Source organism: Protopterus annectens, chromosome 5.part0 (genome assembly GCF_019279795.1).
Source record: "Protopterus annectens isolate FY-2018-M chromosome 5.part0, PAN1.0, whole genome shotgun sequence".
Classification (NCBI taxonomy): Eukaryota; Metazoa; Chordata; order Ceratodontiformes; family Protopteridae; genus Protopterus; species Protopterus annectens.
The window spans coordinates 22,909,535-22,926,911 of NC_056735.1; positions in this window are offsets into that span (position 1 = coordinate 22,909,535).

Sequence of the window (17,377 nt, forward strand, 5' to 3'; positions counted from 1 at the left end):
TGCACACATGCACAGGTGTACACATGCACACATGCACAGGTGCACACATGCACAGGTGCAGCCATGCACAGGTGTACACATGCACACATGCACAGGTGCACAGGTGTACACATGCACACATGCACAGGTGCACGCATGCACACATGCACAGGTGTACACATTCACACATGCACAGGTGTACACATGCACACATGCACGCATGCATAGGTGCCCACATGCGCAGGTGTACACATGCACACGTGCACACATCCACACATGCACAGGTGTACACATGCACACATGCACAGTGCACACAGTTGCACACAGTTGTACACTACTCAGTATGCGAGATATCAACACACAGGCACAGACACACCTGCATGCATACACAGAGCAGTACTTAGTGAGCCTAATATTACTATTACTATCAAGACTATTAAAGGTATTGTTAATACACACTCACCAGCATGGATAGGCTGCATTGCTGTTACACCGGAGTGACCTGCAAAAGTGAGGAAACTAATGTCAGTGGGCACAACTGTGCCATTGTTACTGAGTATGATACAGGTCAGTAGTACAATAGTCGCCTTTCACAGGTCAGCTGCTGATATTGAGGATATCACACTTGCACATTAAATACTATGATGACAGCTACAAACCAAGGACACACCTCACACATGCATTAACTACCAGTGTACACAACAGTCAACTGTACATATGGCATATTACCTGCACGCTCATAGTCTTGCTGCTGTGTTGCTCCAGCCTCCATCATAATGCATGTCTGCTGCTGTTGTTGCTGTTAGCAGACACTACACTCATGAGTAGTCCCTCCAGTCTGGTGAGTGGGGGATGTGTAGCCACCCCACCACCTGTGGTGACCTGTTGCCTGTGGATATCCGACACATGCTGATGGACATGTCTGATTAAATCACTGCAGTGATGTCGTACCTGCTCATATGTCCTATTATGCGTGCCTATGTCATTTACCCGATGGACCAGGTCTTGCCACAGTGCAGCCCTCTCCTGCTGATTCTGGCTGGTGCGGGAAAAGAGTATTGCATAATCCCGCACCAGGCTCTGGTGTATCTCCTCATCCTCAGCTGCAGAGTACGCTGGATTTCTTGGGTGAGCCATGTTCCTGAAAAAGGAAATAACATGATATCAGCAATATATGTCAGCAGAATTTGGCACACATACTACACATGCTACTCAACTGTTATGATATGACATATCTCACATATATAGCATCTGTCTGTCTACTGGTGGATACACATGTAAATGGGCAGGTATCAGTGCTCATCCAGCAACTGTGCAACAGTACCTGACACACTCCATACAACATACTACCAAACCCCAGCAGTCAAAACACTGATTCAGGTCCAGAGCACCTCCTCACTCTGGGGGTTTGTATCTAGGTACTGTATGGGCTACATCATCAACTACTGTGAGCTGACCACAAACTAATTGCCCTGGATATACATATCCCACCTCCACCACCTGCACAAATGACTATAGTGAATAACATTGCAAATGGAAACTTTACACTTTGTAACAGTGACATGGTATCCTTTCAGCCCACTGGATCAGTGGAAGACACAACCCACAATGCTGACCCCTTCACAAATTATTTCTACGGACATCTCCGAGAATGCATGGATCATGCAATCCCATATATGACCAAGACACTCTCCAAAAAAGGGACAGCATCCTGTCTGGTGGACCCCAGCCATAGACAGATTGTATTACAAAAGATGGCAGCTACTGCAAGACAGAGCATAATTCCATAAAGGGAAGGCATGTCTGAGCAGCACTAGTAAGGATCTATTTTCCCTCATACAAACATCCATGGGCAACTTTGAGAGGGAAATCAACAGGGACACTACAGATAACCACAAGGCCTTCTTCAGTTATGTTAGCAACCTGGTCAGAATCCCTCCACTATGCTCATAGTTAGTACACAACAACAAGTAATTCACTGAACCCACACATATTGGCAACATTGTGGCAGACAGGTTCAGTGCAGGTTTTACCCCTCCCTCTCACCCAACATACGACATAGTTATCCCAGCTGACTGTAACCTCCCTGTCATCACAGATGTCCAGGTGAGAGCCGCCCTCAGGAAAGCAGAATACACAACATGAATGGAGCCTGATGGTATCCCCAGTTGCATGCTACATGAACTCTGAGAGTAGCTAAACACACATATAGAAGTGCTATGTAACACTAGCCTGACTACAGGATATCTACCTGTACACTGGCGCACAACAGCAGTGGTTCCACTTCACGAAGGAGGCACCTCTACATACCAAAACAATACAACACAATACAGTACATTACAATACAATACTATACAATATGCTATAGCCCCTGGGACTACAGCAGCATACTGTTCTGCTACCCTGACCATTGTGACACATGTGGTGTGATGGTACCTGCTGCTATCAAACTGTTACACAGGGTGACTCATATTGCATATTTCCTATCTAACATTCAGCAGGGGTATGTGTGACATGTACTCATGGGGAGTCTTGCTTCTTAACACTGTGTGGTTTATTGCAGAGTATGTCTTATCTGTGGGTAGGAACCTCTACCTCCACATGTGCTCTCTATTGCAGTGGCATGGACGACACACAGCAGTCATTTAGGTTGTGGATGGTGTGAGGTGTTATTATAGTTGTTGGACATCTGTCATGGGTGTGACCTAAGTATGTAAATCCAGGAGTGTTAACCTATATGTGGGTAGTATGTGTGTACTCTGTGGTGTTGTCAGTCACTGTGCATTGGTAATGTGTTTGAGTGCATTGTCACAGTGTTGTACATGTCATTGTGTCCTTCTCCATATCTGTAGCTGTCATGTGAGGTACATACCATGGCAGCCATTATGTGGTGTGGAGGGGTACACTGACCTACATGTCCATAACTGACATACCATGTCTGCTGACACATACCATGTGCAGGTATTCCAGGAATAGTGTGCCACTGTGAATATCATTGGGGGGACTATTGTACACATTTATGACCCTGTTCACCCCTGACACATGCAGTGGTGGGTAGCCATTCACATATCTGGTGGTTACTGGTGTAGGTGATTTGACATGGGGTATGGTACTCCAGTTTTGACACTGGTGTTCACTCCATGCCTTTGTCACCAGGCACCTGTTTCAATACATCTGTACACATGTGCCTCACTCAGAATATATATACATCTCTCTCTCTCTCTCTCTATATATATATGTATATATATATGTATGTATATATATATATATATATATATATATATATATATATGTATGTATATATATATATATATATATATATATATATATATATATATATAGCTGTATACATATACACACATATATATATTGATGTACATATATTGCTATAGATATGGAGGGGGAGTGTGACAGAGAGGGGGTCACAGTGACAGAGGGGGTGGGACAGGGGTGTTGAGGTCGTCATATACAGTCATACCTGTAGATAGTCAGATCTGTCTATGTATATGTATCTACATATATCTTGATCTGTATGTGTGTATTACATATATATGTTTGTACATATTCTATCTATCTACATCTGTCTATGTATTCCTACATCTCTCTCTATGTATGTATGTATATGTGTATATATATATATATATATATATATATATATATATATATATATATATATATATATATATATATATATCTACATACATACATATTTTGACATACATATGTATCCATATGGTAGATAGGTATATCAACATGTTTGTTTACCATACTGTATACACACATTAACATACTGCTAAACATACATAACTGTGAAACCTACTTTGTACATTGCACTACAACCTACATTCAACCTACATTGATATGTGCACATAGATGCTCTCACACACAAATGTATGTTCAGCCTTCACTGATAGTTGCTGTATGTCCCCTGCCCTTTGCACATCTTCATATGCATATGGATACAGACCAATGACACATATGAGGGTTCACAGTATGTAGACTTTTAGAGTATTAATTTACGTTACCTGTGTTTGTCACAGCTGCTTGTGTTGCCGTCTGGTTTTGTGTCCTGCTGCTCCACTTCCCAGTTGTCAGCTTTCAGGTTGCTGTTGCTGACCAGTTTTGTTTGTGTCTATTGGATTTTGTAATTCTCTTTCTCTCTCTCTCTCTGTCTCTCACTTCCTCCTCAGGGTGCAATGAAAGTATTGCATGTGTGGACTGGGAGTACAGCATGCTTTTGCAGGTATCTGCATATGTCCATGTCATGGCCTCTGCACCATTTGTTAGCCAGCATTTGCTAATTGCATGCAGCCAGTTGTGTACTGATTGCAGTTCTCACTGTGATTTCGGAACAGTGCTATAAAAAGGTATGTGAAATAGGCGTAGCCCTTTCAGTTTTTAGGGCGGGGACCATGCTGGTATGCTGTGGGCACTGTTCTGTGAGTGTAAAGGTTGGTATCTCTCTCATATTTCTGGCTGTGTTGTAGATTAATATTTCTCCATTCATTTCTCTAGTTTCCTTTACTAACTGTGTATGTACACTGACACCTACAACTACTACTATTGTTAATGTGTGTGTGTGTGTGTGTGTGTGTGTGTGTGTGTGTGTGTGTGTGTGTGTGTGTGTGTGTTTTCCTGTGGGACATGAGGTGTAACTGGTGTATAGCAGTGGCTGTTGCACTTTGTTGCTATGGCTTCAATATTTGCCCTTTACAGTCATTACTTGTATGCCTGCTAGGTGTCCTGACTGTAGTTTGCTGCTGTGGCTTTCCTATTTTCCATGTACATTCACACCTTGGAATTAGGGTTACCACCTGTCCCACTTTGTGAGGAACAGTCCCTCTTTGGGCAGTTGTGTCCTGAAAAAAAAATCTTAAAAATGGCAAATGTCCTGAGATGTTAGGACAATATTATTTCCTATATTTTATGTAATATTTGCATAAAACAGTTATTCTGTATCTAAAATACCTAAATGTTATAAGAAATAGAATAAACAACTAAAATGCTACAAGAATAAGCATTTATTTAGGCAAAAAGTTAAGTTCTATCCTTTGTACTGAACTTGGGTATGTCGGCCTGTAAAATCTGATGTTTGTACCGAAAATGTCCCACTTTGGATATTCAAAAAGGTGGCAACCCTACTTGGAATGCTTGCTATATCTGCTAGGGTGTTACAGCATACAGTGTGGTCTGGCCATGGTGTGGGCCTTGAAATCTATTAGGGTATTTGAGTATGCTGCTGAGCAGGCCCCAGAGACTCTCAGGTGCATCTGTTATCTGCCTCATGGAATGGTACATATCAGTGGGGTAGACCCATTAAATTGTTTGGTATGCTGCAGTTGTGACTGTGGGATAGCATGAGCATATGTATTACTACACTTTTTCTGCCGTGCAAGTGGTGGATACTTTCAGGACTTCATAGTTACCATTGCATGTGTTGTAACACCTTTCTGCCTACTGTTTGTAGATTTCACATGGAGTCTGTGGGGCATCCCTGTAACTCAGTCACTGTTGCTATGTCTAGGCTCTTAACTATTCAAATATGGTGGTGTCAGACCTCCCATGTGTACAAATATTTGCATGTTGTCCACATTTCTTCCTCAGATTTTGGTCAATATCGCATGCACAGCTTTTTCTGGCAAATCAGTCTGGGCTCAGGTCAGAATATAGTGACAAACATTTACGTTTCAGACTTCCTACCCTTCCAAACATCCCACAAAATGCAGAACCTGTGACTCTCTGAACTGTCTAAGTTTGTTGTAACATTATTTGTAATGTTTCCCTGTTTTTGGCCCTTTGCTCCACATATTTTATTACTTGGTCTGGATTTGTTCCTGTAACAGGCTGTGCGGTATGTGCAGTGATTATCCTGCTGTGAGTATGTGTGTGGCTTGCAAGGTGCTACAGTGACATTATTACCTACTAGCTACCAACTAGCATGGCTGTTTCTGTTCACACACCACTATAATGGAAATCCACTAGATTTGACAGTAAATACACATGACATGCTTTGTGTACTACAAATCCTATATTCCCTTTACATTCATTCCTACTATTACATGATATATTTATTTTAGCACAATGTTCTTGTCTAACAGTCATGGCTTAGTGGTAAGTCATGCAGACTGCTGTTTCCAAGGTCCTGGGTTCGGGACTCACAGTGGGATTTTATTTTTCTTTTGAACTGAGTACAGGACCTGTCAATCACCGTGACTAAGGCACTTTTAAGTAGTTGTAACCGGGTCTGCGCTGGTTTGTGCAGAGCACACGCATGTGCACTGGCGTTTAGCTCCGCGCACACAAGTGCACACCCGCTTACAACCGCTTAACAGTGCTTACTCTTGCGCACACCCACGCTATTTTCTTTGAAAGAAAAGAAAATGGGGAGACAGAAAAGTGGTGAAAAGGGGTCACAAAGAGGGTAAGACAGTAGGGAAACAAGCTTGGGATTTGCAGGAGGGATGTAGGTAAGGCCCATAGCTGCCCATTTCTTCATCAGCAACAGCTGTGCATATGTTTGTAATTTGGTGTGACATTTGACACCTTCCACCCCTGAAAGAGGTGTCAGGACAACAATAATACTTGTTGTACAGCCAATTGTAATTGATAGTTTCCATGTCCAGCAGACATGTGTGAGGAATGGGCAGCTATGTATGGGGCATAATTTTTTTGTGGGTACAGAGTGCCCTTTTTTTTTTTTTTTTTTTTCCAGGTGAGAGTGGTATGTCAGGTGAAGGAAGTCAGTATAGCTGGGGAGGTAGGTTGGGTAGGTCAACAGACAAGACAAACAAGACGCATACAGGGGCGGTGTATGACACATGTGGGGGGGTTACACAATTAACGGGGACGGAGGTTTGGATATCCAGAGCCCATGAGCCCACAGATGGCAACAGTGGAACTGATATCCCCACCCATAGGCAGTTGCCACTGTTCCTTCACTGCCCAGGACGGGGCTGTGCTGGGGGCTGTGTAGGCCGGTCAACAGGCATGCCCGTAAGTTGTGCCACCTGGGCCTCAAGCTGGCGTAGGGGCCCAAGAACAGAGTCCTGGATCTCCCTACGCACCACAGTCCGGATGCTACGAAGGATGAGTGGTGGTTCTCCTCCAGCCACACTTGCAGAGGGGGGACGAGCCCCATCCTCTGCAGCACTTCCACCCGCAGGTGGCACAGGGCCACCGGAGGAGGGTTCAGACTGGGCACTAGTGCCAGGTACACTCGCCAGCTGAGGTGTGAGAAGTGGGTCCGCTGGAACCCGCCTTCCCAAACGTCCTATGTTTTGCATTATGTCATGACAGTTTGGGTTAGTAACATATAATACCATTCACAATTATTTGTAACAGCATGCATTAGTATTCCCATTAACCAAACACCCAGATATTCACACCATTGAACAGCAAGCATAACGCATGCATAATTTGAACAGCAATACACAGTCCAACAACATGCAGGGTTGATTGATGGCAACAGGCCATCAGGTTTGGATGTATGAACAGGGCAGATGCATCAACGGACATGCAAATATTTATGAACTAACAGGACAAATGTCCAGGGGTGTTAATTGTGATTGCACATACCATTTTCACGTTGAATGGGTTATAAGTAGTTATAGGGTGGGGTGAAGAAAATAATATTAACACCTTCGAATAACAATACATATGCTGTACATTTCTAATAGCTGCAGATATATACACACTACTGTTCTAACTACAGTTTCCTATATGATAACTACTTCAATTTGGTGATAGGACTGTTACTGCTACATCAATATACATTTTATTATTGCTTTGTTCAGCTACATCATCCTGCTACATTTGCTTTATATAGCTATAGACAATTGTGGATGTTTGATATGTCAGACAATCATACTATCTGCATATTGTAGACTGTGAGCACCATATCCAGATTTTGGGATACACATTCCAGCTGCAGCAACACTTTGAACAGGTTATGCTGTTTGTTTTTGCTTCTCACATACATTTCATTCTGTACTGACTGCAGTATACTTTATTCAGGAGTTATTTCTACTTTATTGGTGGATTCATAACTCTTTCTCACTTATTTTATTTTTACACTTCAGGATGGTACTTACTTCTAGGCTTTATTGACATGTTTTACCTGTAGTTTTTACAATCCTTTCCAACAGTCTCACTTCTGTCATGTTTCAGAATTTCAACAGGGATATATTTCACACGTGTTTTTCTCCGCTTCTGCAGCTGTACTTGTCAGCCTGCTGCAGGTTGTAAACTGTTTTATTACAGGTGGGACATCTTTATTTCAGACTTTATTTCAGACATTTTCAATTTTCTGTTTGGATTACATACTGCAACACACTTTTTTAATCAAGCAATACCTGCAAACACTCTTACACTTGTTACTTGCACATTCTATTACTTAGTGACTACACTGCACTCTTTTGCTAACTGTCATACTTTTATATTTCTTTACAGTTACTAGGAGAGGATTACTGACCTGCCTGGTGGTGCAACCGCGCCAGCCTATCGCCATAGGCTCTGCGGTTCGCAGAACGGACACCTGCAGCTGTAATATAAATTAAGCAATATTGGAATACACATCTCCATAATATCAGCTAGTTTAATTTCTTACATACATAATTAAATGTAACTTAGTAGTGGGGAGTTGGGCATTTGCCTGGCCTCCTGGATCCAAAGGTTCAATTGGTCCTGCTTGCATCTCTTCAGGTCCGCATGGTGGTGACGAACCTGCTCACCAGTCCTTGGAATCCCTGTGGCACTGGTGAGATCATGAGCCAACCGGTCCCACGCCTCAGCCCTATATGCTCCCCACAGGACCTGGCCCTGCATGAGTTGGGCCTCATGATGGTAGACTAGGAGCCAGACCATGTATCTGGACTCCTCAATGCCCCACCTCTGTGTTCGAAAGCAACTACCCTCACCTACTCCACTCATTCTGGCTGCAAGTCAGTTCTACAATCATTTATGCTGTGTATTCCCGCCTATGGGGCTTATATATGCCGTTTCAACCGCACATTTCTGTGATTGGCCATTTTGGAATTGTATCAACTTCACAGAACCTGCTTTGTCATGCTCCACTTTGTATTCATTCCTATATATTTGCTATTACTGCATTTCTAGGTACTGCTGTCATGGCTTAGTGGTTCAGTACCTTGACTATGATGCGTAGCATCCTGGGTTCGAACCTGGCCACTGCTTTTTATTTTTTGTGACTGTCTTGACAGGCTGAGGGGTGTGTCTGTGTAAAGACAGTTTTGATACAGCTTGCTCAACGTTGCCCGGCGGTTAGCTTGTTGGCGCGGTGCGCAGCTCCACGCAAACGAGGTGTGCTGGTTTATGCCTTATTTGGCTATCAGCACACATATTACGCTCAGCTCAGCTCTGGGCAGACAGTTTCAGCGTGTTAAACCAGTGCTCACCTATGGGCACGCTTTTTGCACCCGTTGAACCACTGCTCACCTACGGGCAGTCATTTTGCACCCGTTGAACCACTGCTCACCTACGTGCATTCTGACTCAACTTGTTGGACTGTAGCTCAGCTATGGGCACATCTGCATTTTTTTTTATTATCTTACATTAGTTCAAACTATATGGTCCATTTCATTACATTTTACATAAAATCTAATTTTATATGTGTACATATATGTCAGGGACTTGTTTTGTGCTTATTTCACGGAAAAAAAAAAATGATGTTGTGGGGGCTCAAACCATGCCTTCCTGCTCTTCAGCCGACGTCTCTTCTGCTACGCTATTGCTTCTTGGCTTACTTTGCATATTTAGTTCTTATATCCTTTTCCACTGACTGCTAACTGCAGCTAAGCTACGGGCATGCCCCCGCAAACGAGCGCACTCACGGGCAAACATTTTTACGGTTTAAAAAAAATAAATCTATTTTCATTTATATATTTTATGTTCATAGTCTGTGGGGGCATGTGTTGTGTTGTGTTTATTCACATTTCCATGGACTCTATCATGGGTGCTTACTTTCGGACATTTTACTCTTCTAGGGGCGTGTCCGCTTGCAGGGCTCGGCCTACGGACACGCCCCCTACTGTCTTCCACAGACCGTGTAAGCCTTAGGTGTGATTCAGCATGCCCTCATGCATATGCATGACATGCTGACATCACACCGTTTCACTGCAGCCTCAGTGTAAGCCTTCTATCTCTTACATGGAGGCTTCGTGAATCCTTGCCTATATGTATTCACCTTCAATAAAACAGAGTTATATAACATGTTATTTGCACCTGGAGCACATGCAGAGAGGGATTTACACTATATGTATTCACCTTTAATAAAACAGAGTTAGACAACATGTTATCTGCACCTGAAATGCACACAGAGAGGGGTTTACACTATATGTATTCACCTTTTATAAAACAGAGTTATGCAACATGTTATCTGCACCTGGAGCACATACACAGAGGGGTTTACACTATATGTATTCACTTTTAATAAAACAGATTTATACAACATGTTACCTGCACCTGGAGCACATACAGAGAGGGGTTTACAGTATATCTATTCACCTTTAATAAAACAGTTATACAACATGTTATCTGCACCTCAAATGCATACAGAGTGGGGTTCACACTATATGTATTCACCTTTAATAAAACAGAGTTAGACAACATGTTATCTGCTCCTGGAGCTCATACAGAGAAGGGTTTACATTTTATGTATTCACCTTTAATAAAACAGAGGTTTACAACACGTCTGCACCTGGAGCACATACAGATAGGGGTTTACACTATATGTGTTCACCTTCAATAAAACAAGAGTTACGCAACATGTTATCTGCATCTGGAGCACATACAGAGAGGGGTTTACACTATATGCATTCACCTTTAATAAAACAGAGTTAGACAACATGTTATCTGCACCTGGAGCACATACAGAGAGGGGTTTACGCTATATGTATTCACCGTTAACAAAACAGAGTTATACAACATGTTATCTGCACCTGAAATGCATGCAGAGTAGGGTTTACACTATATGTATTCACCTTTAATAAAACAGAGTTAGACAACATGTTATCTGCTCCTGGAGCACATATAGAGAGGGGTTTGCCCTCTATGTATTCACCTTTAGTAAAACAGAGTTATACAACATGTTATCTGCACCTGGAGCACAAACAGAGAGGGGTTTACACTGTATGTATTCACCTGTAATAAAACAGAATTATACAACATGTTGTCTGCTCTTGGAGTGCATACAGAGAGGAGTTTACACTCAATGTATTCACTTCTAATAAAACAGAGTTAGACAACATTATCTGCACTTGGTGCACATACAGAGAGGGGTTTACACTGTATGTATTCACCGCTAATAAAGCACAGTTAAAGAGCATGTTATTTGCACTTGGAGTACATACAGAGAAGGGTTTACACCCTATGTATTCACCTTTAATTTAGCAGAGTTAGACAACATGTTATCTGCACCTGGAGCACATACACAGAGGGGTTTACACTATATTCACCTTTAATAAAACAGAGTTATATAACATGTTATCTGCACCTGGAGTACAAACAGAGAGGGGTTTACACTGAAATGTATTCACCTTTAATAAAACAGAGTTATACAACATGTTATCTGCACCTGGAGCACACACAGAGAGGGGTTTACACTATATGTATTCACCGTTAATAAAACTGAGTTATACAACATGTTATCTTTACCTTGAGCGCATACAGAAAGGGGTTTACACTATATGTGTTCACCTTTAATAAAAAAGAGTTATACAACATGTTGTCTGCTCCTGGAGTGCATACAGAGAGGGATTTACACTGTATGTATTCACCTCAAATAAAACAGAGTTAGACAACATATTATCTGCACCTGGTGCACATACAGAGAGGGGTTTACACTATATGTATTCACCCCTAATGAAACAGAGTTAGACAACATGTTATCTGCACCTGGAGTACATACAGAGAAGGGTTTACACTATATGTATTTACCTTTAATTAAACAGAGAGACCAGATATCACAGCAGTTAAGGTACTCGCCTCCCATGCACAAGGTACAAGGTTCGATCCTGACCTCTGGCCAATGCATTATCTCCACCCTTTGCATTATCTACTTGTGCTTCTGTGGGGGTCTTTCCCCCAAAATCATGCTGAGTGTTTCCATCTGAAATTCACCCGGGAATGGAAGACAGTTAATGGGAGAATGAACAAGAAAGTTCTCAGTGCTCTAGTACCCCAAGACAAGTTGAGGAGGAAACAGACCGAGTCGAAGAAGAATGGCAGCACCTCAAAACAGCATGTGGCTTGACTACAGAACAGATATATAGCCAAGTAAGCAATAGAAATAAGGTACTTAAAAAAGGTGACTGAGGAAGTCAAGGAAGTCATCAAATGAATGGAGGAGTACAGGACAAAGTGGGATATAGAAAAGACAGACTAGGCCAGGAAGGAATACTAGATGGCTAAGAAGGAAACTAAGACTGCAGATGTTCTTCGTGTTTCACTTTTGCAGTCATCACATTTTGGTTATCTACTTGCAGTAGCCCTCAGTCAGCCTGATTAACAAAGTCTTGGGTCCTGCATCGGTTGCTGTCCCATCTTCCATGATGTCAGGTAGTCAGGGGTATAAAGCATGCAGCCGACACCATTACATCAGTCTTTCTTGCTGTGCGGTGCCCGAAACAGAAGCAGTTTGCAAGTGCCGGTCGGCCGACTCCTGATATTTTTGTTTTCGAGTTTCAGAACCAAAGTCTTCCACTAAGCTAAGTACCCCGTTGGGGAAACTTTTTCTTGCTCTAAACCGATGTCAGTAAAAGTCAGTAATTGTATTTCTTGTGGAAAGCAAATAACTCATAAAGATTTTTGTACTGCATTCCTTGCCTAGGCCCTGACCACAACGTACCTGGCTGTCGGTTTTGTGCCTTATTTAAACAACGAACTATTCATCGTCAGTATATTTACGCTTCAAAATATTTTGGTACTCGGTTCAATTATCCAAATATGGCTTTGGTAAGCCACCTGACTACCAACTTTCTGAAAAAAACGCAAAGATAAAGACAGAGGCAGACCGCATAGGTTCACAGCTGCCGACGACATTTCTCCTAAGCTAGTCGCCAGTTCACCGGTACTCAGTGAGGTGCTTTCACAGCCCCTGATACCCGCTACTTCAGTCTTGCAGGCCTCTACTGAGACCCATTCGGAGTCCGGTATGCCACGAGATGCTTCAACTGTGGAACCTGCAGATGTCTCTACCTTGGATGGGTTCGGTGCTGCTGTAGAGGCACCGGCTTCTGAGCGTGCATTCAGGCCTACTGACTTGCAAATTAAACCGATGCCGTCTTCTTCTTCAAGACCTAAAACTAGATCCATGCCTAGAAAACCGATGCCCAGACCACATGGTCAGGCCTCTACGCCTAAAAAACAAATGATAAGAATGGCTGAAGACCTTATTACTTTAATCAGGGGAAACCAGCCTTTTCCCTCTAAGAGACCTAGGACTGAATTTGCTTATGATTCTTCTGATCAGGATTCAAAAATTTCTGTTTCCTCTGATGACCAGGATTTACCCTTATTTACCTATGAGGATTCTGATGCTGAGGACTCTGTTCCCTCTGCTTCCCCTCCAGAGGATTTCTCTTTTGGTGAAACTTTGCATACTCTTAGGGATCATTTTAGCTGGGAAAGACAGGATTACTCTGACTCTAAAAAGAGGCTTAGGGATTTCATATTCCTGCCTCAACACAGGCCTTTAGCTATTCCCCCTGTACTGGACATTGTTGATTATGCCTTTTCAGAATCTAGCTTGGCCCTTGACTCTTTACCTCCTGCTTCCAGAAAACCTGATAGATATTACAGGGTTCCTGACTCTCACAAGTTCCTTTTTAAAAATCCTACTGCGGATTCTGAGACCATTTCACAGGGACCCAACAAGGCTACTACTGCCAAAAATCCTACCCCCTCTGATAGAGATTCCAGGTCGCTGGATAGATGGGGTAAGAAGGTATACACTTCTGCAACCTTGGCCATTAGGGCCTTAAACTGACAGTTTCATATGTTAAAGTATCAGCAGCATATTAGTGGATTGCTTAAACATAAAATGATGCTGATTCCTGACTGTGCTGAAAATAAAGATTTACAGGATTTAATGCATTCTGCTGAACAAGTTGGAAAACATACTTTGCAATGTGGTTTTGATTCACTAGGGGCATCTTGCAGGGCTGCTGTCACTGAGTCTGTACTTAGAAGGCATGCTTGGCTTAAGGAGCAGTCTTTGCCAGATCATGTTAAAGCTAAATTGCTCGATGCTCCCTTAAACCAAGACCGCCTGTTTGGCAACAAAGCAGAAGAAGTACTTAAAAAGATGGAGGAAAAAGATAAATCTATGCAAACTGTTAAAGATTTGCTGCAAGTACAGCCTTCCAGATTTAGTAGGCATTGGCCCTCTAAAAATTGGTCCTTTCCTGCCTCTTCCAGGCCTTCTCAGTCCAAACCCAGAACCAGAAGAACACCCAAGCTTCAGTCCCAAGGTACTCACAGGGCTAAGCAGTGGGGGGCTCCCACTTCCAAAGCAGGGAGTGGTAAGACCCCCGCCTCATGGTAAACTGTCTCAATGACTTAACTTTAAATCTTCCAAGCTGTGCACAACTGACTGTTCCCTTAGGGGGAAAGACTGCCCGGCAGGCAACAAAATTGGGAACTCATTACCCAGGACAAATGGGTTTTAAATATAGTTTCCCAAGGATACAGATTCCACTTTCACTCTTTATCAACCCCAAACAGTTGGCCAGACCTACCCCCAAATCAGTGGGCGGAGGGTCAAATGCAAATTCTCACTCTCCTAAGCATCAGGGCTATTCAACCTGTTCAAGAAGAGAAACGGGGACAAGGGTTCTACTCAAACTTTTCCTGGTACCCAGAAAAGACACCTCCTAGCGTCCTATACTGGACCTCGCTGTCCTAAACACTTTTTTGGTGATGCCAAAATTCAAGATGCTAACTCTTCACCAACTACTTCCTATGCTAGGCAAAGATGCCTGGTTGGCAACACTGGATTTAAAGGAGGCTTACCTGCACATCCCAATAATGGAATCCTGCAGAAGATACCTCCTAATCAAAGCAGGATACATGCACTATCAGTTCTCTGCACTGTCCTTTGGTTTATCTACTGCGCCCAGGGTATTCACAAAGTGCCTAGCTCCAGTCATTGCATTTTGCAGGCAAAGAAATATCCAACTATATCCATACCTGGACGATTGTGTAATTCAGGCAGAGAACCAGGACATACTATTGAATCATCTGGCGTTTGTACAGAAATTGCTAACTTCCCTGGGGTACACTAAAAACAAAAAGAAATCACATCTTGTACCCTGACAACAAATTGTATTCCTGGGAGCAAGTTTGAACACAACTTTCCAGATGGCTTTTCTCATGCCAGTAAAACAAGTTAATTTGACAGCCTACTTTGAACTACTGGCCACAAAGACCCAGCTATTTGCAAGGAAAATACTGCAAGCCCTGGGGTTCTTGGCCTCCTGCATTCTACTAATTCCATATGCAAGACTGCATATGAGGAAACTACAATGGTATCTAAAAAGTCTATGGTGTCAACATTCCCAGGATCTAGAAGCAATGCTTCCTATCATTCCTTGTCTACAGATAGAGTTCCTTTGGTGGGCGGATGCCTGTCATCCAAACAAGAGACTGCCATTCACTCTACCCCCTGCCACCCAAACCCTAACAACAGACGCATCAGACTATGCATGGGGGGCTCACTTGGCAAGGAAGTGCATTCAGGGCAAATGGAACCCAAGTCAAATGCACCTGCACATCAATCAGAAAGAAATGTTAGCTGTACAGAATGCTCTGACAACCTTCAAGGACCACATCCTAGCCATGGCTCTGTGTAACACAGCCTTGAGCTACCAAGTGCACCTACAGGCTCAATTCCTGCCAGGAAAGCTAAACACACTGGCAGACAATCTAAGCAGAAATCTCATGGACCCTCATGAGTGGAAACTGGAACCAGAGATATTCAACATGTTGAGAAACAAACAGGGGAACCCACATATAGAGCTGTTTGACTCCCCCCAGAACTATCAACTGAAAACATTCTGCACAAGGACTCCCCCACAAATAAGCTTGGAAAGTGGATGGCCTGTCCTTCACCTGGAAAAAATTACCAGTTTATGCATTTCCCCCTTTGCCTCTCCTCTCCTCTCCTCCCCTCTCCAAGGTACTACTAAAGATCAAACAGGACAAACCAAGGATGATACTGATTGCACCAGACTGGCCACACCAACACTGGTACCCCCTTTTGCGCAGTGTGTCACTGCTAGCACCACTGCACCTGCCTCAGACCCCTGTCCTGCTGTCACAGCAGGAGGGCCAGATTCTGCACCCACACCTTCAAACCCTAAACCTGGCATCCTGGCTAATTACCTGATCTTTCCATTACCACCCCTCAGTAAGCAAGTGTTGGATGTCATTCTGGAGGCAAGGAGGCCCAGTAGTAGAAAATCCTATGCTGAAAAATGGAAAAGATTATGTTCCTGAGACCAAACTCAGGGGATGGGCACAGCAGCACCCAATTTACCTCAGATTCTTCAATACTTAACTGAGATGCTGCACAAGGGCCTTTCCTTTTCCTCCATCAAAATTCATGCCTCAGCCATTTCAGCTCATTACAGCACAGAACCACCCGTTTTCTGTCATCCACAGCTGAAGCAGTTCCTCAGAGGGGCCAAAAACTTAAGACCACCCAGGAGGGCCCCTACTCCAGCCTGGGACCTTAATTTTGAATTGGAAAAACTCATTCTACCTCCTTTTGAGCCAGCTGCAAATGTAGAGTTGAAATTCCTTTCTTGGAAAACAGATTTCCATTTAGCCATCACTTCAGCTAGAAGGGTGTCTGAATTACAGGCCCTCATGGCAGTGGAGCCTTTCATCATTTCTCATGCGGCTAGGGTGTCCCTCAGGACCAATCCCTCCTTCATGCCCAAGGTGGTATCCAATGTGGCCCTTAATCAGTCCATTCATTTGCCAACCTTCTTTTCTAATCCACAGGACAAAGGGGAGTGAATTCTGCACTTCTTAGATTTGCACAGACAACTTAGATTTTATTTGGACAGGACTAAACCTCTCAGGAAATCTGAACAACTGCTGGATTCATTTGCTGCAGGGGTAGAAAGAAGGCCATTTCAAAGCAAACCATTTCTAAATGGATAGGCCATTGCATTCATTTCTGTTATAAGCACCATGGAAAGCCTACCCCACAGGGGATTAGACCACATTCTACCAGAGCTGCATCTTCCTGTACAGTCTTTCTCAGAGGTGTCCCTATCAGGGACATCCTAGAAGCTGCTACCTGGAGTTCTGTACATACCTTCATCAAGCATTACCATTTGACAATTTTCTCTAAATCCAGAGCTGGCTTTGCCAC